This window comes from Taudactylus pleione, unplaced genomic scaffold, assembly GCF_031769625.1.
Source record: "Taudactylus pleione unplaced genomic scaffold, aTauple2 ptg000140l, whole genome shotgun sequence".
In the NCBI taxonomy this organism is placed as follows: Eukaryota; Metazoa; Chordata; class Amphibia; order Anura; family Myobatrachidae; genus Taudactylus; species Taudactylus pleione.
In genome coordinates, this window is record NW_028284542.1 from 1598521 (window position 1) to 1624260 (window position 25740).

At 48.5% G+C, this 25740-nt stretch overlaps 1 protein-coding gene across 1 annotated transcript in view; it reads right to left on the reverse strand.

Moving 5' to 3' along the window:
• LOC148522739 (antizyme inhibitor 2-like) overlaps window positions 1–25740 on the reverse strand; it is a 409249-nt gene that overhangs the window by 318876 nt on the left and 64633 nt on the right. Inside the window, exon 2 of the mRNA XM_088473782.1 lies at window positions 7231–7344. The gene's annotated coding sequence lies outside the window, so the exon portion shown is untranslated. The remainder of the gene's footprint in view (window positions 1–7230; window positions 7345–25740) is intronic.

The following is a 25740-nucleotide window of genomic DNA, read 5'->3' on the forward strand; positions in this document are numbered from 1 at the left end:
TACCATGCGGTCCTTACTACTGCATGTTCCCCTGCTGGACCTATGGTCTACAGTCTTGGGAACTGGGATGCTCTATTGTTGGTGGTTGGGTGGTGTCCCCAGTGGCGGCGTCCCGCACTGTTAAGGAGGGGTGGTTGGTACCTACCGTTAGGTGCTTTACTTCTGTGGCAGGGAGAGGCTTCCTCAAAGTCCAGTTGGGGCCAGATGTTTTGTTGGGCTGACGTGGGCCATCCATGTGCACGTGGGTGCAGGGCAGGGGTGACCCGCTGGCTGTATGCGTTCACCCCCTGTGTAGGTGTAAGACAGTAGCGCGTGCCATGACGGTAGCTGCGGCGTGATGGGTGCCAGCTGTGTGTGTCGAACTCGACCCAGCGCTGGTTGGGGAGTTGCACGCGCTGATGCTGGCATTGTAAGGGGGTGGAGCATGGGTGTGGAGCTGATGGAGGCCATGGATGGTGTAACGTGTGTGGGGGCGTGTCTGAATGATAACGTGGGTTGGCATGTAGTGGTGTGTGTCGGGGTAAGGGGAAGCCGATGGGGGCCATGGGGTGAGCGGTGACGTAGGTTGGCAAGTCGTGGTGTGTGTCGGGGTAAGGGGAAGTGTCGGTGTGCTTGGTTGCGGGGCTGTGGTTTTTCGACGTGTATGTGGGGATTGTGATAGTGCCATGAATCGGGTGGCTTTGATGGCAGGTATGTGCCAAGTGGGCGGTGGGTGGCGGTGCCGCTAGGCGACTGGCACAATACCCAGGAGCGCACATCAACTTTTCCATGTACAGTGATACTTACCTACTCTCCCGGAAACCTGCGAGTGGCCCAGCTTCTAGGACCCGGCCCCCTCTTCCGTGACACCATGATACCCCATGTGCTGGGGGCAAGAGGTAGCAGGGTCCTGGTAGGGCACCGCAGCCAAAGATAAAGCAAAGATTAAACTCTAAGGCATTATTGCCGTAACTTCTCGCCCCTACAAATCTGCCTGTTCTACAACAAAAGTCAATTTATGCAACATTTTGCTGCAATTTCAATTATCTCTAGTAATGAGAACTGGTAATTGGAGAACCTCTGCATAATCCCTGCACTTAGAAAAGTGAGGGGGTTTTAACCCCCTATTGTTCCTCAGCACACTGAATCATACTAGCAACAATACATGAACACTATATGGTAATAGAATTTCAGAGATATTGGTTGCATGCATTTGCAAGTACATGGGAAGCTGCTAGGCCTCATCTCGGCTTCTCTGTCACTAGCAGTCCCTAACACTAACGGGTTCATGTCCGGGGCACAGAGCACCCCAAAAAACATCCCGCCCAGGACCCCCCCAGGGCATCACACGAAAATGGAAAAAGAGTGACAGTGCAGTGTAAAGTATAGATGTGTGCGAGTAATTAATAAGTGATGAAAGAGATTAAAATATATGTGAAAAATTACATGAATAAAAAGCAAACATATAAGGTGATGTGAAAAGTAACTATGTGTATTTTCATTCTTTTGTTTGTAATCCCTGCACTTGTAAGTTCCTAGCACAGTCCCAGAATTACATTAGTTGCAAAAGGCTGGTATACTGAGCTTACCGGACTCTAAACTTTAAAATGTTTTTAGCTTTTAGTCTGTCTACAGGTCCGTCAGCCCTTCTCATATATAGCTGACATTTGCAACCTTCCCCTCCAGTGCCTAAACCTAACCCCCCCTTCCCCGTCGCCTAAACCTAAGTCCCCCAGGGGGGTGCCTAACCCTAAGTCCCCTCCGGGGGTGCCTAACGCTAACCCCCCTTCCCCTAGCCTAAACCTAACCTTCCAGGGGGGGCTAACACTAAGTCCCCCCGGGAACCCTAAACCCAACCCTCCCCCACGCGCGGCTATCCACGCTCGGCGCCCGGCGTCCATTCGATCGGGAGGCCGGGCGTCAGGCTCCCGGCATACGTCTAATGACAGGCGTCGGCATATCTACGCCTGTCTTTAGACCCTTTCCGGGATATGACAGTCGGGAAGCCGGCTCTCGGATTAGGTCCGCCGGCTTCCCGACTGCACACTGTTTTCACTGATATGGTAACGTCATCGCACAACCAGAGATTTAATAAAGCTTGGAGATAGAATTTCAGATAAATAGCACCAAACAATCATCTCCTAACTGTCATTTTTCAAACGGCCTGTAAAGTGACAGTTAGGAGCTGATTGGTTGGTGCTATTTATCTCCAATTTTATCTCTGTCCAAGCTTTATTAAATCTCCCCCTTTGCACATACTATCCTCTGATTATACGTAATAAAGCTGAGTAAGTTTCTAGCAAAGTACAAAGGTGTAGTAACTTGCAGCCTATCCACTAAAAAGCAATCAGCTTGGATTGATCTAACATTGATCGCTGCCCAGCATAGTGAAAAGTTGGCGACTTTGCAGTATGAGAGACGCACACCACGGCATTCAAGCTTCAAAACAACGGTGTTTTAGAAGAGGGGGAAAAAAAGGGAATGACGAAAACCTGCTAATGTTGCAAAGTCGTTTGTTCAAAAACATTGTGGAACTTGCGAAGATCAAACAGTCCGCTGCGCAGTGCAAAATCAGCTGTGATTCCGCTTTGCACCTTGACATGCCCCAGGAATGCATAGATTTCTGCCAAAGCATGAGGGCTGGTGGTAAGATGTGGTGGTTTTATTGCAGAACGAGATTACGAGATTATTGATATTACTATTCCATAATGGTCCTTGGTTGGGTTTTTTTCCATCAGCAGAAGTCCATGCCAGGGGCTGCTGGTCAGTGTGGAAGCCTATGGGGGCATTAAGTGGCTGAGCAACATTATGTGACTCAGTGTTATAGGGCACACCTAATCATTGGCACCCATAGACAACCACCTTCAGTGCCTAACCAACATTTAGGCTGATTGGGCAGCAGCTGGATGGTGCTCCTTTGCTCCTTTATATATTAACCATATTCTAAAGATAGAAGACACCACTGATGAAACATCAACATGATTAGATTGTCTACAAACAGTTCCTGGCGGTCTAGTGGTGACTTCCCTGGTACAGCGGGTCTGGTGGCTCCCTCGTTATCTTCGGGGTTCAGTAGTGATGTCCTGATGACTTCTGGCGGATCCTGCGGCACTACCGGTAGCAAGTATGAGTAAACCATAACCACCACCCTCCCCCCATGCCCAACCGTACCCGCTAACCATAACCTTCCCCCTAGTGCCCAACCCTAACTTCCCCTCCCTTAGCCTAACCCTAACCCTTCCCCTGTGCCCAACCATAACACTCCCGTAGCCTAACCCTAACCCTCCACTGCCGGTCTGTGCAGAATGTTGGCATTTCACATGTCAACATTTCACATATCAACGTTGCGAACATGGCGACATTATGCAGATGCCGACATGGTCAGTGTCTGTATTTCAACAACGTCGACATCATAACTGTCGACATTTTGATGTTGACATTGTAAATATCGACATTATGACTACATCCCTACAAGTCCATAACCCAGCGTTTTTCAACCACTGTGCCGCGGCACTCTAGTGTGCCGTTAGCGGTTGTCAAGTGTGCCGTGACTGAGGTCAGCGTAGTCAGAGCTGACTTTACTTGTACTGCCGACCGGGGCAGTTCTGTGCGGAATTACTGCAGCTGTAATGCGCTGCTTTTGTGAACGGAACGGCGCATGCGCAGCACTGATTACAGCTGCGGTAACTTAGTGTAGACAGGGAAAAGTATTTTCTGAAATGCTGTCATTTAAAAAATGACAGCTTTTCGGAATAGCTACTTATGAAGAGGAGGAATGATAAATTCCTCCTGTAATTAGGTAGAACTCCATGCGAGCTCTAAACCTAAGTACCTCCATGGATTTTTTAGTTATGATGAATAGGCCCCTATGTGTTTTGATGAAATAGGAGAAAGTTTATATAAGTACGTAATTATAATAAAAAAATACATAGATAATTCACATCGGAAATATATTTACCATACAATTAATAGGTTGCTGTCAGCGGTGTAATATTCTGTACATATGTTCTCTGGGAAGTTGGCATTCCCTATTTTTGTATTACTGCCGCAGATATTAACCCTATATATCCCCAGGAAGTTCTATTGGCGCTTAGTACTTTTATTTATTTACATTACTGGGCTCAGACCCGGGTTACGGTGCACCACTATCAGTAACCTGGAAGGACAGATACAGCTTTATCAATGCTCAAACATGAAACAAAAGTACGACAAATATTTACAAGGTAAAGGTCAAACACAACAGATATCCCTCAGCGTGCACACAATATAATCTACAAGTTCAATTTAACTCAACGCCGAATATCAAACAGATAACAGAGAGATTATAATATAATAATACGTTCATTTATATTAATATCACCTTTCTCTGTTAGGACTCAGAAAATATCCACATATTTACTTTTTATTATTATTATGGTGATGATTATTATTATTATTATCCCTTTACAGCCTTTTCTGACATTGATCATGGGTTGCATTGTCATTTTACAAAATATTTAGGCCCAGGACAGAATCTGCGATAGAGGGATCACAAGATCCTGCAATAATGCTGCCATAGATGCATACGTGCTGACTATCTGGCTGCCCCTTCCAGGAGGGAGCAGCCAGATCGGCATTGCTGGGGGGCGGGGCCAGTAAACGGGGGCGGGGGCGGCTAGATGACACATTTTGTGGGTGGAGCCACGCGAGCGCCTCATTTTGGCCCCGCCCCCGCTACACACTGCCGATATTACAGGCAGTGTGATGCAGGGGGCGGTGCCAAAATGACGCGAATCGCGTCACCGCCGCCCTTCGCTACCGGGGTTTACAAACAATTGTGGTGGGACAGGAGGGGTCGGCGGCAGCCGGGAGACTTGCCTGCCTTCCCGTGAGGTCGGGAGCGGCACCCGATTTTCGGGAGGCTCCCGGCCAAATCGGGAGGGTAGGTAAGTATGCATAGATGATGTTGGCCAAACTTAGCACAAAGGGTCAGACTGCAGTCCCCATTAAGAATGATGGGGACTGAGGTCTACAGCGCTAATTCACCTGGAGGGTTTGAAGGATGGGTATTTACGGCACTTTAGGGCACATTTAACATGTGATGAAGATTTCTCCCTTTGGGACTGACAGCTTTGTAGACTTGCTCTATAGATATGTACTTTATAAATAAGTGGATTTAGTTACAGTGGGCACCAACTTTTGTGCATAGTTAATGGCGAAGTCTAACACCGTACACTGCTGTGAGGGCCGGAGGAGGGATCCCTCTTCTCACTCAGGATCCTCTACCAGTGGTGTGCGGTGAGTTAAATGGCTGGGGAGGCACTGGCTAGTATCAGAGCCAGATTTACACATACATATATGAAACCGAGGGTTCATGTGGGCATAATACAAAGGTGCAGCAGTATATAGTGCTGGAGATTTGGTGAGTTATGATCAGGGACGTGCAGAAAAAGTAGAGAGGGGAGGCAGCGCCTCACCTGGCATACACTTTTTACTCCAGAGTTTTAACTATAAAAATGATTAGAATAATACTATGAAGATATTTATAATATTTTCTTTACAGTTTTCTTATCATTTTTATAGTCAAAACTCTGGATTATACCTAAGTATAACAGGTGAGGCACTGCCTCACCTGACTGCACATCACTGTCCTCTACCCATAGGTGGAAGATGGCATTGGTTCCCGCAGGCAAACTTGATAAATATAACAACCACAATGTCCCCAAATATTGCGCGGGAACTGTGTGATGCGTTGGTTACCGCAACAATGTTCCCTGTTATAGGCTTTAATAAATAGCCTTCTTTGGTGGCAGTCATGTGGAAATTGCAGTTACCTGCATGTTCACAAGCAAACCTTCCTTCTCTTTTAAAAGAACAGTGTTAAGATTTTAGTGTTCTTTTAAAAATGTATGTAAGAAATAAATAACACTTCTGTAAAGTCACCTGCTTGCTGAAAATTCTAATTTCTGCGCAGGGGAATCTTAAGAGAGGAGGGGGCCCGTGTGCATTCTCTATGCAGAGCCCCCTACTCTCTCCACAGAGGCCGGCAGCTGACTGACGCGGCTGGCCGGCCACCGCAGAAGCAGTAGACTCTGGGCACTAGAGTGTGCCCGGAATCTACTGCGCAGAACGCCAGAAAAATGGCAGCGACCACCATTTTCCGGTGTTCTGTGCAGCGCTGACCCCCGACCACGGACAGATGAGGTTTTAATTATATGAGTGCAGGGGTGCACCGCACACCCTGCACCCATTATAGAGGTGTGGCCGCTTACCGCATCTGCACTAAGCTCTGTACTGCGATTCATTCCGGGGATTGGATGCGGTGGGCAACTCCTATGGGCTTCTCTTCGCACTTCCCCCAAAGAGAGGTCCAATCGGAGCCCTCCCAGAACCCACGTGGAATGTGCGTCATTCAATGCATGTGTAGAAGGACTCCCGGAAGTATTTCTATTGCAAAGGACAGTTCTTACCGGGAGAGATGTCCTTTACAATAGAAAGACTTCCGGGCTTAGGACCTGGGGGTCCTTCTGCGCATGTGAGGCATCATGAATCCTGCCCATAGAGATGCAATTTTTGTGGGCATTTTCGGAAGGTGGTTAGCCAGACGCGGGCATGTCGCAGGTGTCTCGCTGTCCTAATACGCAGCTGCACTAATTGCACCTGCCACATGGTAGGGGCAATCTCTGATATTGCGTCCGATGGTGCAACCAAAGGAGCGCCTTAATGTGCACAGCGGCAGATTAGCGCCGCAGCCGGGGGGAGGGGGCATCTCGGTGAAGACCATCGGTCGCAGCCTTAGCATAAAGACACAGTCGCACTGCAGCAAAAGTCGCCCACGGAGTATACAATGAAGATCCCAATTATTCATGGTGATAAAGTCCGTTCTAACAACCCCTTGGCCAGGAACATATACACACACTCTGGCAGAATAGGTGATTTATGCTCAATGGATTGGAAAGGACAGTACGGAGAGCGGAAACAAGCTGAGATATTTGTGCCCCCTCCCCGGCCTGTCACAAGCATGGAGTCACGCTGCTCCGGGGACCAAGAACGTCTCCGCTCGCTGGTAAAGGGGCCTTTGTTAGACCAGGCTGGCGTTGAAAATAATTAAGCTCATGTATTCATTTTCTCAAGCAGCTGATTACAATAACAGGATTAGTGTGTGAAAATGAGTGCAGTGCCCTAAACAAATTTTTCTGCCCCCCCCTCTCCCCAAGAGACTGCTTGGCTGACCCTTCGGAGTTCACCCCATCACATGTCATTAGTCATTACCTCCTGTCAGATGTAGATCCTTCAAGTGTCACTTGGCAAATGTATTATTTTTTCCAAATCTGTCTAGGACCTAAGCTGCTGGGAGCGGGCACAGCTTTGATTTCATTTTGATAGCTGAAAGAGATAAATATTATTTATTAACAGCTATTAATATAGCGCACACGTATTCCGCAGCGCATCACAGACAATATTTGTCACTCCCGTCAGTCCCTGCCCCAGTGGAGCTTACAATCTATATTGCCAATCGTATGGACACACATAAACTCTAAGGTTCATTATTTTGTCAGAAGCAAATTTGTTTATAGAATGTGAGATGAAACCAGAGCACCCTCCAAACAAATAAGGGGAGAACATACAAACTTCACACCAGAGGCGGTTTAAGAGAGGAGGGGGCTTGTGTGCAGGCTCCCATCGGGCCCACTCCTCTCCGGCGGTGCAGTAAACTCTGGCGTTGTGCGCTCGAGCCGCGTTCCCTGGACATCTCTACTGCGTGTGCGCGAATCACCAGAAAATGGCAGCGATGCCCATTTTCCCAGTGATTTCTGCAGCCAGCGCCAGGCCCGATGGAGCGGTAAGTATATTCCATGGGGCTGGGCGTGAGTGGTGCCCTTGCTTCCGATGCAGCCTGTTCATTTCCAAGGGTGAGAAAGATGGAGCATAGTGCCTCTAATCACTGGTGTCACAAGGGGGGTGCGGGCCGCACCCGGGTGTCACCCGCCGAGGGGTGACACCAAGGTGCAGACTGACACTCCCCCACAGTGACAGGAGCCGGGTGCTGCACGGTAGCAATAGGTGCAACATCCGGCTCCTGGCACTGTGAGGGAGCCGACACAAGGCAACCCTACCCCCCCAGAAATATCAAGAACGGGACCACGGGGGATCGGGCCATGAGGCCACGCCCCAGTCCCGGAAGGCCACACCTCTTGTTGTGCCGCGAGCAACTACGCTGCACTGAAAAGGTTCCTACCCTGCACCGGGTGACACTGCGGGGAGGGATGCCACTGCCTCTAATAGTTTTTCCAGGAAAACACAATGTCGTTACCTTTCTATAATTTTGAACAAATATTTAGTTGCACCAGTCCCTATATTAGACCTGTAAGCTAATATATTTCACACTGGAGTAGCATGCATTCAATACACAAGTGTAAGTTAGTGTTCCTTATCAGAAGGTTAATTATGATAAGTACCCAGCAGTGCTAGCAATTGGCCTAGGGTATTTGTTTGCACATACCTTCATACTTACCTTATTATCAGTATTACACAACCACCCAATGTGCATGAACATACCTTGGGTCACTAAAAGAATAATATCTTTCTTACCCGTGCCTCCAATCCAGTGGGCCTCACAATGCCTGGCATGGTCCCAGGAGGTCACCCTCTCTCTGGCCTGCAGTGGGCCTCACAATGCCTGGCATGGTCCCAGGAGGTCACCCTCTCAGCCTGCAGTGGGCCTCACAATGCCTGGCATGGTCCCAGGAGGTTACCCTCTCTCTGGCCTGCAGTGGGCCTCACAATGCCTGGCATGGTCCCAGGTGGATACCCTCTCTCTGGCCAGCAGTGGGCCTCACAATGCCTGGCATTGTCCCAGGAGGTCACCCTCTCTCTGGCTTTCAGTGGGCCTCACAATGCCTGGCATGGCCCCAGGAGGTTACCCTCTCTCTGGCCGGCAGTGGGCCTCACAATGCCTGGCATGGTCCCAGGAGGTCACCCTCTCTCTGGCCTACAGTGGGCCTCACAATGCCTGGCATGGTCCCAGGAGGTTACCCTCTCTCTGGCCTGCAGTGGGCCTCACAATGCCTGGCATGGTCCCAGGAGGATACCCTCTCTCTGGCCTGCAGTGGGCCTCACAATGCCTGGCATGGTCCCAGGAGGATACCCTCTCTCTGGCATGCAGTGGGCCTCACAATGCCTGGAATGGTCCCAGGAGGTCACCCTCTCTCCGGCATGCAGTGGGCTTCCTAAAAACTTCCAGCAGTGTTTTGAAACTCTCAGGGGGGGACCTTGACAATGCCACCAGCAGTTTGAAAAAAGCCCACCCTACAGTACGTGAGAGAAGGATCCCCCTGCTCGGACCACTACAGAGAGTAAGAGACCCACCGGATTGGGAAATCAGCAGTGCCTATCCAACCATTCGGCAGATTGGGCTGCAGCCCAGGGTGCCAGGATTTGGGGGAGGCATCACGCAGATGTCAGCTGAGTAATAAAATGAAGACTTAATTAATTCCATGTTGGCGGCCGCTCAGCTTTATTAAAGAGTTTTGTTAGTTATCCGGGTGTTCCAAGGAGATGTTGAGGGAAGTTCTTATAGTGACAACCAGATGGCTGTGTCTATGTGACCATGTAACTTCCTGCTAAAACCTTTATCTACATTGTGCTGCAGCCATACTTGCCGACTTTGCTGCTCCTCGTCCAGGTCAGCACAGAGGGGGCAGAGAGGTGGGCTGTGCAGGGGCATGGCAGCATGATCTCGTCATCGTGGCCTGGGTTTTTCTGTAATTTAACCCTTCATCTAGTGCCTAACCCTAACCCTCCCCCTGGTACCTAACCCTAACTGTCCCCTCCGGCAGCCTAACCCTCCCCCAAGTGCCTGACTCTAACCATCACCCCAAAAATGTTTAAAAAACACATTATCATTTTTGTGTCGACCATTTGTGTGTCAACCATTTGAACCGGTCGACCTTTTGTACCTCAGGTGTAATAAATGGATTAATAGTGAGTGCCTCTAAAGTTCTTAAGTGATGGGTGACCATCTGGGGATCGGTATGTCCGATTTGTCCGGCAATTCAAATCCCGACGCCGGAAGACCGGCAACAGAAGATCCCGACAGGTCAGTATTTTTACTATTACTAACCCTACACCCCCCCAACTCTCCCTTAGGGGTGCCTAACCATAAACTCTCCCCGAGTGCCTAACCCTAATCCCCCCTGTAAGTGCCTAAACCTAACCCCCCCTTCCCTGCAGTCTAAACCTAACCCTCCCAGGGGGGAGTGCCTAACCCTAACCTGCTTAACCCTAAGTCCCCCCGGGATCCCCTCACCTAACCCTCGCCACCCCGCAGCTGTCCGCACCCGCCGCCTGGCTTACCTTCGTTCGGCATGCCGGGCGTCGGGCACCCGGCGTGGGGATAATGATAGGCATAGGGATTTAGACGCCTATCATTAGACCCCTGCCAGGATTAAACAGTCGGAAGCCGGCGGTCAGCATTTCGACCGTCGGCTTCCTGACTCCATCCCACCATTTGTACCCGTTAACCTTTTGTCCCTGACGAACTATTGAATGTCGACCATTTGGTGTTAACCTATTGACTGTCGATCTTTTTATTTTCGTCTTCTATCTGGATACCTAACAACTGCATACAGATATATCTACATACAGCGATCCTAAAATTGCACCGAATAGCCCAGTTTGGTGCTCCATGAAAAATGCGACTAAGCTGAAATGCGGAAAAAGCACAAAGTGCCCCATACACCACTAGTGGATTTGCGTGCTATAGCAGTGCGACACGGACACTAATCTGAGAAAGCAGGTAAGATACCGGGGACCAATATGACCGAGCTGCGCCGCGTGCTACGTAGCAGCATGTGACTTTACACTGCCAGGATTGCAAGAAAAGTACAAATCCTAAAACCCCAGTACACTACAAGCCTGGTGGTGAGCGGCCGTGGTGGGAAAAAGACACTAGTATGCAAAAAGTACAAAACTCACTACGGTGGTGCAGCCTAAATTGTGCCACACGTCTCATATATATGGTACAAAAATGCTATGTGAGAACACATCTGTATACCTAAACCCATAATGAGCTATATAGATGTATAGGTACATAGAGCTAGGTTTTAGCTTATTAGTGACTCTGGGCCTGATTCAGAGCCGGACGCTATTTGCGCTCGCTCGTTCAGAAAAAAGGGGTGGCTATTCAAATGAACCGTTCGCTCTTTGCGGTCTGTTGACGCCTCTAGGTCTGAACAAGCGAACAAAACATGCGGTCGTTTTTTGGAAAAATACGCCCCCTGGCCGCTCGCACCATACGTCATGTCCGCTATTTATTAGATTAATCGAGTACATCGACCAGCGTATGAACTGCTCGCTATTCTTGTGGTTGGTTTTTCCTACCGCAATCTTGCGAGCAGTTCTGACTATAAAATAACCCAGTGACGTGGTCAGTGACGCTGCTGTATTAATTATGCACACCCTTAAAACGCCTGCGTTCTGATCTCCACTCCCCGTTTTCAAGCACCTTCCCCTGTTACCACCCACATACGCCTCCTCCTTTCACTGAAAATAGCAGTCATTCGCTATTTAGCGAACAAACGATTTTCGGCCGCACTGACTGGTTCGCGCATGCGTCTTACGATCCGTACGCATGCGCAGTTGTGCAAACATTGCTCGGAACGAACGAGCGGCCGCTTACAAGCGGCTCTGAATCAGGCCCTCTGTGCCCCAATCACATCTGTGATATTTCAATGTGTATTACACAGCGCAGTGTGATCTCGTGGATAATGGTTACATCTTGTAAAAGAACTTGATTACAGAATATAACTTGTTTCTAATTGTGAGTCTTGTCTATAATCTGAATGAAGGATAATCAGCCTAAGTGCCTACTTGTATATTCACAGTCTGGGTCCCCACATGTTAATATCTGATGCTGTTAGTACATTATGAGAAGTGGAGGAAAAGGCATACTCATGATTAACGCTTTCTTTGTTGTCTGATCAGATGTCAGCATCCAACTGTGTGGCAGATTAAACGCTGGTGCTGTATTCTCTAAAGCCGGGTACGCATTAGGCAGACGGGTTGACCGTGTGGCCGACCTAACTAACGAGTGGTAAGTGTATACACACTTACCAATCGTCCGCCCGATGTGTCGGGTCTGACACCACAACTGGGTGGGCATTTAAGTTTACCTGCCCAGTTGAGCTGTCACTCACCGCCGGGTCTCTGCAGCAAGTGTACAGGCAGTCGGCAGGTCACCCGCACACATCAGCAGATGAAACTATATATCTGCAAAATATACCTTCATCTGCTGTGCTGCACAGCAGATCAGCACTTAACGGAGGGTTAGGCACTTACTCCGACAATTAGGGTTAGGCACTTACTCCGACAGTTAGGGTTAGGCACTTACCATAATGGTTAGAGTTAGGCAGGAGGAGGGATCGTCAGGGTTAGGCACTTACCCCGACGTTTAGGGTTAGGCACTAGGAGGGATGGTTAGGGTTAGGCACTAGGCGGGATGGTTAGAGTTAGGCATTTACCCCAGTGGTTAGGCACTAGGAGGGATGGTTAGGGTTAGGCACTAGGAAGGATGGTTAGGGTTAGGCACTAGGAGGGACAGTTAGGGTTAGGCACTAGGAGGGACGGTTAGGGTTAGGCACTAGGAGGAACGGTTAGGGTTAGGCACTAGGAGGGACGGTTAGGGTTAGGCACTAGGAGGAACGGTTAGGGTTAGGCACTAGGAGGGATGGTTAGGGTTACACACTAGGAGGGACGGTTAGGGTTAGGCATTAGGAGGGACGGTTAGGGTTAGGCACTAGGAAGGACGGTTAGGGTTAGGCACTAGGAGGGACGGTTAGGGTTAGGCACTAGGAGGGACGGTTAGGGTTAGGCACGAGTAGGGAGGGTTAGGGTTAGGCACTAGGAGGGACAGTTAGGGTTAGGCACTAGGAGGGACGGTTAGGGTTAGGCACTAGGAGGGACGGTTAGGGTTAGGCACTAGGAGGGACGGTTAGGGTTAGGCACTAGGAGGAACGGTTAGGGTTAGGCACGAGTAGGGAGGGTTAGGGTTAGGCACTAGGAGGGACAGTTAGGGTTAGGCACTAGGAGGGACGGTTAAGGTTAGACACTAGGAGGGACGGTTAGAGTTAGGCACTAGGAGGGACAGTTAGGGTAAGGCACTAGGAGGGACGGTTAGGGTTAGGCACTAGGAGGGACGGTTAGGGTTAGGCACTAGGAGGGACGGTTAGGCTTAGGCACTAGGAGGGACGGTTAGGGTTAGGCACTAGGAGGGACGGTTAGGGTTAGGCACTAGGGGGGACGGTTAGGGTAAGGCACTAGGGGGGATGGTTAGGGTAAGGCACTAGGAGGGACAGTTAGGGTTAGGCAGTAGGAGGGATGGTGAGGGTTAGGCACTAGGAGGGAGGGTTAGACTTAGGCACCAAGGGGAGGGTTACGGTGAAGGTTAAGGTAATGAAACAATAAAAATGTGTAGATAATTTATATATCCACCATACTCATGTCGACCTTTTGACACTATTGACAAATGTTGACCATTTGGTGTCAACCTATACACTGTCAACCTTTTTATTGTCGCTCTAATGAACCTCACCCCTCTCCCAGCATAGGTATGTGCCCACCCTCCCTAATGCTTCTAAAGTTAGCAGGTGCCAGGCTCAAAAGGCTTAGTGCACACTCCCACTCTATGTAATACCCGTTATTAGGGACACATCCCTTTTACACTGACATGAAAATACCGGGTTTTTCCACGTGAACGCGCATCAACCTGGGATTTACGTAAGTGGGAACTGCTTAACCCGGGTATAGTGATCCGGGGATCCAGCAGGTCCAGTCTTTTCCATGTCACCCTGTAGCATAAACAGCGCGACCTGGTTCACGATGACCTGGGTCATGCCGCATGCTACCTGATTGGCCGGCTTCAGTGGCGCCTGGAGATTACATCATCACTAAGCGTCCACTGCAACACCGGAAGACCTGGGTCACTGCTGGTGTGAACGGTGCCGTCCCGAGCATAGCCCAGGTTGGTACCGCAGTGTGAAAGGGGTCTGTCCCGGGGGTATGGGTGCCAGCCGCTTGCTGGTACTTGTAGTTCCTCAAGTGCCAAAGGGCAGGCATGCTGGCACCTGTAGTTCCACTGTAAAATACAATAGTCTAATTCTATTTTCACTTTATTACCCCCATGCCCAACGCTCCACGGCTGCGGGGAAGAGTTCCAGTCTTCAGACCAAGCCTGGGGTTTCGGGGGGGGACCCATTCTTGGGGGAGTCCCCACTTCCCCTGAGATCCCCAGCTTGGCCTGAGCGGCTTTGGCTGATAATTATTTGGCCCTGGAGACCTGGTAATAGGGTCCCTGGGCTGTGGCATTACAGTCCGGGCATTTTGGGTCCGGTGCTGGGTTTTTTTCCTCCCTATATTTAAAACCAGTACTGGCCCTGCAGCCTGGTGTTGGTTTCTAAATTACAAAGGAACCCTACTCATTTTGTTCCCCGTAATTTTAGAAACCAAGACTGGTTGGCAAGTCCGGGGCTGATTAAGCTTTAGGGGGGTGACCCTATGTAATTTTTTTTCTATTTACAGGCAGAAACATACATGGATCACAATGATTTGTGTATTTTTCTGCCAAACTCTCAGATAACAGGCAGGTGTATTTATTTCACAAGTTTTGCAGGAGAGTTTTCCCATCTCATGAGAGTTTAGAAACTCTCTGCTTGGTAAATTCCCGAATCCTATCTTCACTAGTGAAAAGGTTTTCGAGTTTTGCCGAAGGTAAATTGAAGAGAGTTTGCTAACTCTCCAGTATTTTCCCGTAGCAAAGGAGATCTCTCTCCCGAGTTTTACATTTGTAAATTTGCGAGTGGGAAAAAATGGCCAAACTCTCCAGAGATTGCAAACTCTCCCAGACTGGGGATCAGCGTGTAAGCTGAATAATATAACACAAGGGATCAGCATGAGAGCTGAAATAATTAGCACAAGGGATCAGCAAGAGAGCTGAAATATATATCAAAAGGGATCATCGTGAGAGCAGAAATATATATCACAAGGGATCAACGTGAGTGCTAAGTATAACACTAGAAATCAGCATGAGAGCTGTAAAACAGAGTGTGAGAGCTAAACACCAGAAATCAGCGTGAGAGCTGAACACCATACCTGACTATATCCCAGCTGGGATACCTGGCATTGCCCGAGTTCAAGAATGGACCTTGAAGTACACCTGCAGCCTTAATTTTTTTACTCTGTCCTCATCTATAACCCCATTTCATTGATCCTGAAAAAGACCCACTGTTTACTAACATGGCTTTAGCCCTGAAAAGGACCTCTCTATCCATTTATAAATAGTACTTAGACCTGGTTACCTGAACACTGAGGGTGGGATGCGGTAAAACCTCCAAAAATGAAATTTTCAGGGGTTTTACCGCATTCCCCATATCTATGTACCCAAAGACAGGCGGGATGTAAACAATGAAAGCTGAGATGTGAAAATAACTAAACTTAGGGCCTGATTCAGAGCCGCTCGTAAGCGGCCGCTCGTTCGCTCCGAGCGATGTTCGCACATCTGCGCATGGGTCGTAATGCACATGCGCCAACCAGTCAGTGCGGTCGGAAAACGTGTGTTCGCAAAATTGCGAGTGCCTGCTAATTTGAGTGTCAGGATGAGGCGTTTGTGGGTGGTAACAGGGGAAGGTGCTTGAAAACGGGGAGTGGAGATCTGAACGCAGGCGTGCCAAACGGTCAAAACGGGCGTTTTAAGGGTGTGTATAATTAACAAAGCAGCGTCATCGGCCATGTCACTTGGTTGTTTCTTAGCCTGAACTGTTCGCATGATTGCGGTAGGAAAATCCAACCACAAGCACTGCGAGCAGTTCAGACGCCTTTCAATGTACTCGATTAATCTAATAAATAGCGGAGATGACGTATGATGCGAGCGGCCAGGGGGCGTCTTTTCAAAATAGCGAGCGCATGTTTCAGTCGCTCGCTCAGACATAGAGGCGTCAACAGACCGCAAAGAGCGAGCGCTCAATTTAAATAGCCGGCCCCTTTTTCTGAACGAGCGAGCGCAAATAGCATCCGGCTCTGAATCAGGCCCTTAGTTTGAATGTGGTTTACTAAAAGGGGGAAAGCTTTGATAAGGAACACAGAAGTCATTCACACCTGGATAACAATGCAATTTACAGTAGGTTTAAATGAAATGGGGTATATCAGGAGAGGAGTGACTTACAGGGCAGAAATCAATATAGCTTCCCAAATCACTGCGGTTTCAGAAATCCCTGCTGAGCAGAAATCTCTGCAGACCAACACTGGAGACTATGGCATATGAAAATGTGCTTGGAGCAAATGAGTAACTGTCAGTGCAGGTGCAGTGTGACAGTTGATCCTCCAATTCACTGCTTTTCTGTTGGAGGTCTGCCTGCCCCCCACTGGTACATATCAGCCTGTGCCTTTAGATCAGTGCAGTTTTAGGTACTGGAAGATATCCTGAACGAACTTGCTTAAACCAAAATTTCAAATCAGAGACTCCTCCACCTGTTTGGCAGGGACGTGCAGTCAGAGGAGGCAGGGGAGGCAGAACCTTCTCTGTCATACTCCTGAGATTTGATATAAAAATGATTATGGACACCTTGGATGTGTCATGTGATCAGGAAGTGTACTGCAGTGTTTAGAGATCGGAGCTCAGTCGGCAGCAGCAAGAGAAGACACAGTGATGCAGGTAGGAGAATCAATGGACTTTGAAGCTTAGTGTAGCGAGGGGGAGAGTTACAGTGAGTAGGGGGTGAGACAGGCTCCCAGCACTCAGACCCATCTCCATGTGTGCCTCCCCAGCCATTGATCTCACTGCACATCACTGCTACTTGGTGGGCACCATATAGACCTCCATGGCCCTGACGAACTTTAAACATAGCCAACAACCTAATCCTGGTCAAACTACACCACCATGCCAAACTTGGTGGAGCTAGGTACAAAACTATGCATAAAGGACAAACAGACAGCAACACACAGACACGCACACTTTCTCGCTTATTATATAGATATTCATTATTAACCCAAAAAACATTGTTGCTGTCCGTCTGATATTTTATATGATTTACTTATGTATCTTGATGTTAATCATATAGTTATTCCATGATAATGTTTTCCTGTATACAAATAAAGGACTGTACGACGAGCTTAAGGTGCCCACACACATACCGATGTGATCTCAATCACATGATGTGTACGATTTCCCCCAGAACTCTCCCCGGGAGCTCCCTGGCAGTGCTGCACATGATTTGGTCTGAAAATGCTGCCAACTGGACACACGATCTGTCGTGCCTCCTAACTACGCCAGTGCATCCTGACTTGAAATTGTCAGATCTGCCCTCCAGCACGGCAGATCTGAAGATGTGATGTGCGACCTGCAGGGACGCGCATCGCATCGTGATCGTGAGAGAGGACTCACGATTTCCTCACGAATTGGACATATTTTACACGATCTGTCGTTCCAATGCGTCGGAATCGGCCAGATCGGGTAAAATATCGCTATGTGTGTGGGCACCTTTAAACCTATATATCAATCTGGGGCTGATTCACTACGGATCGCTATTCTGCTTATACACACGCAGCTGCTTTGCTAATATAAGCGGTGACATGTAAATGTTTGCATTCGCATTGCGATCGCAGCCTGACATAAGGACACCCACTTCCCCATACTCACATCCATATACTTGACCAACATAGTGAAACAATCGGTAACATCGGACAGTTAGAGAAGCTCTGACCTTGGCCCTGATTCAGAGCCGGACGCTCTGACCAGAGCGCTCGCTCTGAATCAGGGCCCACCTCCATTAATATGGAGCGTCCTCCTGGACGCTCGTATAGCTGTGGGTCACCACCCACAGCATATACGAGCGTGCAGGATGATGGTCGCGATGGTCTTGACCATCGCGACCATCGAAACTGCGAGCAACAGCCTGCGTTTGAGGTTTTCAACCGCAAGGCCAGGAGTGATTTTGGCTCTATCAGAGCCAAAATCACTCCCACTGACATCATTAGTGATGTCAGTGGGGCCGGCTTCAGACGGTAGGCGTTCCCATGGGAACGCCTCCATCTGGCAGGCACGCCCACCAAAGGGGGCGTGCTGTCAGTCAACATCGACAGCATATCCCCTTTGATGAGACACTACGAGCGAAGGAAAGTCCTTCGCTCGTCGCGTCTCACGCATGCGCACGACGGAGCTCCCTCCGTCGTGCGCATGCGCAGTGCAGACCATCGACCCACTTGCGAGCGGACAGCCGCTCACGAGTGGGTCTGAATGAGGGCCCTTACTCAGTAATTGCTTACTTATGCGCACGCTATGACGCCTCAAACGGCATCTGGTATCACAGTGGATAATTTATGCACGTCCCTGCAATGATGTTGAAAAGAACTGGCACGCCTTCATTTGCCCGAACCCCCCCCCCTGGCCACCACCCACAAACGGCACTTCCTATCAGTCACTCTGCCATGGGTCTGCGTAGTCACTGCGTTCTCAGTTCCTAAAGCAGCGCCTAGCTCGCACACTGCATTGCATACAAATGTGCAGTGCGAATTAATCGACCGATTGAGTGCGTATAAGCAACTGTGGGCCTGATTCAGACCCGTTCGCAAGTGGCCGCTCGCTCGTACGCGGCCGATGTTATGCATTTGGGCATGCGTATGCATCGCAGTGCGCTTGCGCAAACTAGTTTGAGTGATCGGGAAGCGCTCGCTCACCCAGCAAAGACAGCCCAGTGGAATGAGTGACAGGAGAGGCCATTTGTGGGTGGTAACAGGGGCAGGCCAGTAGTAACAGGAGAGGTGCGGTCACAGGCGTGCCTGAGTGTTTCAACGCGGTTTCAGAGGCGTGTATAATTAACAGGCAGCGTCATAGTACACGTCACCTGGTTGAATTATACACTGAAGTGCTCGCAGTGCTTGCGGTAGGGTATAGTCAACCACAAGCGCTGCGATCTGATCCGATAGAACCCAATGTACCGATGGCTGTACCGATCGCAAGTGGGCGGCTAAAGACGGGCTGGTGGGCATCTATAAACACAAAGTGATTGCTCGCCAAGACATAGGGCCTGATTCAGAGCCAGACGCTCTGACCAGAGCGCTCGCTCTGAATCAGGGCCCTCCTCCCTCAACTTGGAGCGGCCTCATGGATGCTCGCATAGCTGTGAGTTACCACCCACAGCTATAGCAAGCATCCATGATGATGGTCGCGATGGTCAAGACCATCGCGACCATCGGGCTTGCCACGAGACCCTGCGGTAGGGTCTCGGTGACCGCAAGCCCTGGAGTGATTTTGGCTCTATCAGAGCCAAAATCACTCCCACTGACATCACTAGTGATGTCAGTGGGGCCGGACTCAGACGGTAGGCGTTCCCATGGGAACGCCTCCGTCTTGCAGCCACGCCCCCGGCACGCCCACCAAAGGGGGCGTGCTGTCAATCAACATCGACAGCACGCCCCCTTTGGTGCGAGACCCATAACGACGGCTTGGCCGTCGTTATTCGGGTCTCGCGCATGCGCACGACGGGGCTCCCTCCGTCGTGCGCATGCGCAATTCGGCACCATCGACCCGCTTGCGAGCGTCCTGCGCTCGCGAGCGGTTCTGAATGACCCCCTTAGTGTGCGTGCTTATGCCTTGCCGTGCGATCGCCTGCCTTGACGTCACTGAAATTGCATACGCTGAGACCGAGCAGCCGCATCTAGCGAACGGGTCTGAATCAGGCCCTGTGTTCCTTGCTGAATCAGGCCCAGTGTACGGCAGGTAACTAAACTTTCCCCCCATCTACTGAGCCAAAGTAATCAGGGATTGTGGGTAGCAGTATTGTGAAATTGTGATGTGACAGCCAATTCGCACAGGTTTTATTTGCAATAATGATCGGTGCTCTCTCCATCCGATACGCAAGGAAGTATCAAATGTCAGCACTGCAAAAACACTTGCAGAAAAACAATCCTCTGCAAATATCCCTCTAACCTCTAATAATGAAGTAACTGAGATTATGCTGTAAGGTTATCTGCTGAGAATGCCTTCATATCTTTGTTGAGGTTTATAAATAATAAGTCATCGCACAGGTTTGAGATATTTTCTTTTTATCCTTTGTACCACTAATTTGCACTCAAACCCTTACTGATGCCCTGTATCAGGTACAGAGCAGGTTATCCCACATACAAAAATTTATGGCATGTAAGCCTTTATGTCAGTGGTTCCCAAACTGGGTGCCGTGGCACCTTGGGGTGCCTCAGGGCACTTGCAAGGGTCCCTCAGGTCATTGGTCCAGTACCAAATTAAAATGATTTATAGTCAATGTGATAGGCAAAACCAGTGCGTATGGCCGCCAATCAAAAAATATGTGGACAAAGAGAAGCTCAGCCCTGTCAACCACCACATAACTGTACTGTACCTACGGGTGACATATTAGAAAAATTTACTTCATTTAAATTTTGCTGAATGTCTCAATAAGAAACTTTTGGCCCAGTGGTGCCATGGAAAAATTCCTGATACTCTAGTGTGCCGTGATTCGAAAAAGTTTGGGAACCACTGACATATGTCTTTAGATGTGTAAAGAATACCTTCTTTACTTTGTTTTTTAATTTTAAAAAAAAAAAGAAATTTGGTTACTACGAGATATTTTGTATTGCCAATTTTCAGACCTAAAAATATTTCTATTGCAGAATAATTGCATGTAATATATTTTTTCCAATATGACTGCGTTCTACTCATTGGCCCGTATCAATTAGGGAGCGAAAAGGCCGTGCTGGAATTTTCGCTCCAGATTGGAGCTTTTCTGGGGATAAAGTATCGGGCGCGCGCCCACTTTATCCCTGTGTTCAATTTAAAATGAGCAAAAACGGAGAGCCGGCAAATTGGGATCTACGAAAAAAACAGGAATTTTCGGGAAATGTGCCCGGGATCCCAATAAAGATGTCCAGACATGGGGGAATCACTATGGGTACCCCATTTTTGCCTGCAAAAGAAAGTCAGGGTTTTAAATAGCTGCGGCAGGTGTTTTTTCCCGACATTGAAGAAGTGATGCAGAAGAGCACTTAGGGGTTTTTTTTTTCATTTTTTTAAGTGGTCCCATCAAATTTGGGGTACATGAAAATGGGTACTAGCATATTTTTAAGTCCCTAAAGTCATTTTTTAAAACTTCTGCAAAAATGCACCTGCCGCTAATAGCCTATTCTAGAAAACACCTGCCGCATAGTTACAGAATAGCCCTGAACCTATTTCCCAATTTGTAAACACTGTTTCCACTTTTTTTTTTTTTTCACCCAAAATTTTTTATTCATTTTTTTGGGGTGTCCATATTTTTTTTCTTTTTACTTTTTTTGACACAGTTTATTTTTAAAAGACATTCCTAGGGGTGCAGTCTATGGGCCTGATTCAGAGGAGCTCGTAAGCGGCCGCTCATTCGCTCCGAGCGATGTTCGCACAACTGCGCATGTGTATGGGTTGTAATGCGCATGCGCCAACCAGTCATTGCGGTCGGAAATCGAGCGCTCGCAAAATAGCGAGTGCCTGCTAATTTGAGTGACAGGATGAGGCGTTTGTGGGTGGTAACAGGGGAAGGTGCTTGAAAACGGGGAGTGGAGATCCGAACGCAGGCGTGCCAAACGGTCAAAATGGGCGTTTTAAGGGTGTACATAATTAACAAAGCAGCGTCATCGACCACGTCACTTGGTTGTCTCTTAGCCTGAACTGTTCGCATGATTGCGGTAGTATAAACCTACCACAAGCACTGCGAGCAGTTCAGATGCCTTTCGATGTACTCGATTAATCAAATAAATAGCGGAGATGATGTAGGATGCGAGCGGCCAGGGGGCGTCTTTACAAAATAGCGAGCACATGTTTCGTTCGCTCACTCAGACATAGAGGCGTCAACAGACCGCAAAGAGCGAGCGCTCAATTTAAATAGCCAGCCCCTTTTTCTGACCAAGCGAGCGCAAATAGCGTCCGGCTCTGAATCAGGCCCTATGTTTTTAAGCCTGCACCCCTAAACCCCAATTCTGCACTTTTTGGCACCATGTAAAACATGGTGAAAACTTATCCTTGTTTTTTTTCAAAGACTTTTCGAACCTGCAAAAAGTCTTTGAAATTAAGGGCCTGATTCAGAGCCGATTCCGACTTTTCGCAGGCTAATAGGATACCCCTCATTGTGTGGAACAAACCTGTAAGACAGGGGTGGCCAATCAGTCAGAGGCAAAGAGCCAAAAAATATATGTAGTCAAGTAAAAGAGCCAATAGCATGCACACATCGCAGGCACATGGGTAAAAATGGGGCATGGTCTAGCTGTCACAAGGCCATGCCCCATTTTTGTGCGCACGCCTCTGGTATGACATTTGCAGGAGCATAACCTTGTGCCACACCCCCGTTTCTAGTCACGCTGGGGGCGAGCCCAGGACATTGAAAATACACATTTTACATCATCTTCCCAATACCCATTTTTCACTGATGAAGTGAAAGAAAAAGCCAGAGCAACATAGGAAACATTGAAATAGCCACGGTCACATAACATACATTGAGAATGCCAGTGCTCATTATGCTGTGCCCCCTGTAGTAGTGCCCATTAAGCAATGCCCACCTTAGTTGTGGCCCTTATGCAATGCCCCTTGTAGCTATGCCCATTATGCAATGTCCTCTGCAGTTGTGCCCCTTCTGAAATGCCCCCTGTAGCTGTGCCCATTAAGCAATGCCCCCATTAGTTGTGGCCCTTATGCAATGCCCCCTGTAGCTGTGCCCATTAAGCAATGCCCCCATTAGTTGTGGCCCTTATGCAATGCCCCTTTGGAGCTGTGCCCATTAGCAATGCCTCCATCAGTTGTGCCCCTTCTGCATTGTCCCTTTTAGCTGTACCCGTTAAGCAATGCCCCCTCTAGCTGTGCCCCTCCTGCAATATCCCTGTATTCGTGCCCCCTAAGGAAGTGCCCCCAGCACCAGCTCCCCCTCCCCACCCACACTCCTATGAAGAAACTTACCTTCATGCCGTCAGGGCTCCCGAGTCCCGTCGTCGCTGCTTCTGCTGCTGCTTGTGCCACCTGCTGGATCTAACTGGATCCAGCAGGCGCACGGGCTCCTCACATCATTACTGGAATGCTGCACTGCATTACTGGGAAAACTGGCCTCTTAAGCGATCAGAGGTTTCTTTAGTCTCTGATGGCTTTAGAGACCAGCGTTCTCAGGGCCTGATTCAGAGCGGACGCTATTTGCGCACGCTCGTTCAGAAAAAGGGGCCGGCTATTTAAATTGAGCGCTCGCTCTTTGCGGTCTGTTGGCGCCTCTATGTCTGAGCGAGCGAACGAAATATGCGCTCGCTATTTTGTAAAGACGCCCCCTGGCCGCTCGCATCCTACGTCATCTCCGCTATTTATTTGATTAATCGAGTACATCGAAAGGCGTCTGAACTGCTCGCAGTGCTTGTGGTTGGATTTTCCTACCGCAATCATGCGAACAGTTCAGGCTAAGAAACAACCAAGTGACGTGGCCGATGACGCTGCTTTGTTAATTATGCACACCCTTAAAACGCCCGTTTTGACCATTTGGCACGCCTGCGTTCTGATCTCCACTCCCCGTTTTCAAGCACCTTCCCCTGTTACCACCCACAAACATCTCATCCTGTCACTCAAATTAGCAGGCACTCGCTATTTTGCGAGTGCTCGAATTCCGACCGCACTGACTGGTTGGCGCATGCGTATTACGACCCATACGCATGCGCAGTTGTGCGAATATCGCTCAGAGCGAACGAGCGGCCGCTTACGAGCGGCTCTGAATCTGGCCCTCAGTACTAATGGGGGTCTGCCAAGCTGCGAGCCGGGAGCGGCATTAGAAGCTCAAAAGAGCCTCAAGAGCCGCGGGTTGGCCACCCCTGCTGTAGGGACTCACTTTGCTTTATGAATAACAACTAAAGGTGCACACACACGGTCAGATTTTTCTTCAGATCTGAACGATAGCGATTTAAAAAATCGTTCAATCGTTCATATCCGAAGAGAAATCTGACATATCTGACATGTCTGAAAGATAAAAAATGCGCGTTCCCGATGGTCAGATAACGATATCTGACATCTGATGTGTTTGCAGTCAGATTTGGACGATTCCATTCATTTTAATGCAGTCAAAAATCATTTATAGTTCATATCGTTGGTCAAATCGTTCAGATCGTTCAATCGTTCATCTGACAAATCTGACCGTGTATATGCTCCATCACTCTCTGCTAGCTCTCAGGCAAGTGTATTGTAACAAATCTAACATGTTGCAACATATTGGTACTAAATGGATACAAAGATATCTCTCATAAACAGCATGTATGCGATATAAATCATCTGACAAAAGGCTTTTTCAAATGTATTACAATTAATAATAATATGTTTACTTGATAATATTTTTTCATAAGTTAGAAGGAGGCACTTTATCGGTATTATATTCAATAACAAGGAATGTTTATGCATGATCAATAATAGATACATATACAATGTGTTGAATCTAGTTACCTACAATAATCGCCTTTTACCTATATCAGCATAAACTGGCAGTGAACTATACTGATTGTTGTTTGTTTGTTTGTTTGTTTGTAACCTTTATTGTTTATACACAATACATCCTGTTATGGACTATTATTGGTTGTATTTAAATTTTATTGAAGGTTAAAAATAACCTTCTTCCCCCATATATTCTAAACCTAAAATATTAAAAGTTAAGTTTTAATCTACTCATATTATCATAAGAGTGCCCCCTTCTTTCTCTTTCTTTTTCTGTATCTATATTCCCTACCACAAGGACACACACACTAGGATTCATTTCTCTCTAGAAGCCAATTAACCCACCAGGATGTTTTTGGAATGTGGGAGACACTGGAGTAACCGGAGAAAACCCATAAACATTGGGAGAACATACAAATTCCAAACATTTATAGTACTGGTTGGAATTGAACCCATGACCCCAATGCTATGATTGGGATTTGGATACCTGCCAGTCTTCTGGTGTCGGGATTTGAACCGCCGGGCAGATGTCCAGCAGTCATTCATACCAATCCCCTGCCCACAATGGTGCATTGTCTTCAATAGTGGCTTGTAAGGATAATTGTGTTCCTATATAACCACTTGGTTCTTGCCTATTCTTGCCATCCTGTTTTCCAGATCCTGACTTTAACTTCCACCTGGGATTACTTTTATGAGTGCTGCCTGCCCTTAACCCTGTCTTGCCTTTGTCAGTTGAATTGGGATAAAAGAGGGCTTTTGCTGATTGTGGTCACCTTGCAACCAGGGCTGGCAACAGGAATCTTATGGCCCTACACACATGTTTTTGGGGCACCCTATCCCCTCCCAGTAGATACATGCAGGTTGGTTCATCCCCTGTGTCTCTCCAGCCTCATATCCATTTGTGTCTCTCAGCATCCTCCCCCTGTGTCTCTCCAGCCTCATCTCCATTTGTGTCTCTCAGCCTCCTCCCCCTGTGTCTCTCCAGCCTCATCTCCATTTGTGTCTCTCAGCCTCCTCCCCCTGTGTCTCTCCAGCCTCATCTCCATTTGTGTCTCTCAGCCTCCTCCCCCTGTGTCTCTCCATCTCCAGCCATCCACTCATCTCCCCTGTCTCTCAGCATCATTATTCCCCCACCCATCTCAGATTCAATTGCTCCCCTGTGTATCTCAACTTTATTCCCCAGCCCGTGTCTCTCAGCTACATTCCCCACCCTGTATTTCTCAGCTTCATTCCCCGGCACCTGTGACTCTCAGCTTCATCTCCTTGCCCCCGTGTGTCTCAGCTTCATTCCCCATCCACTGTGC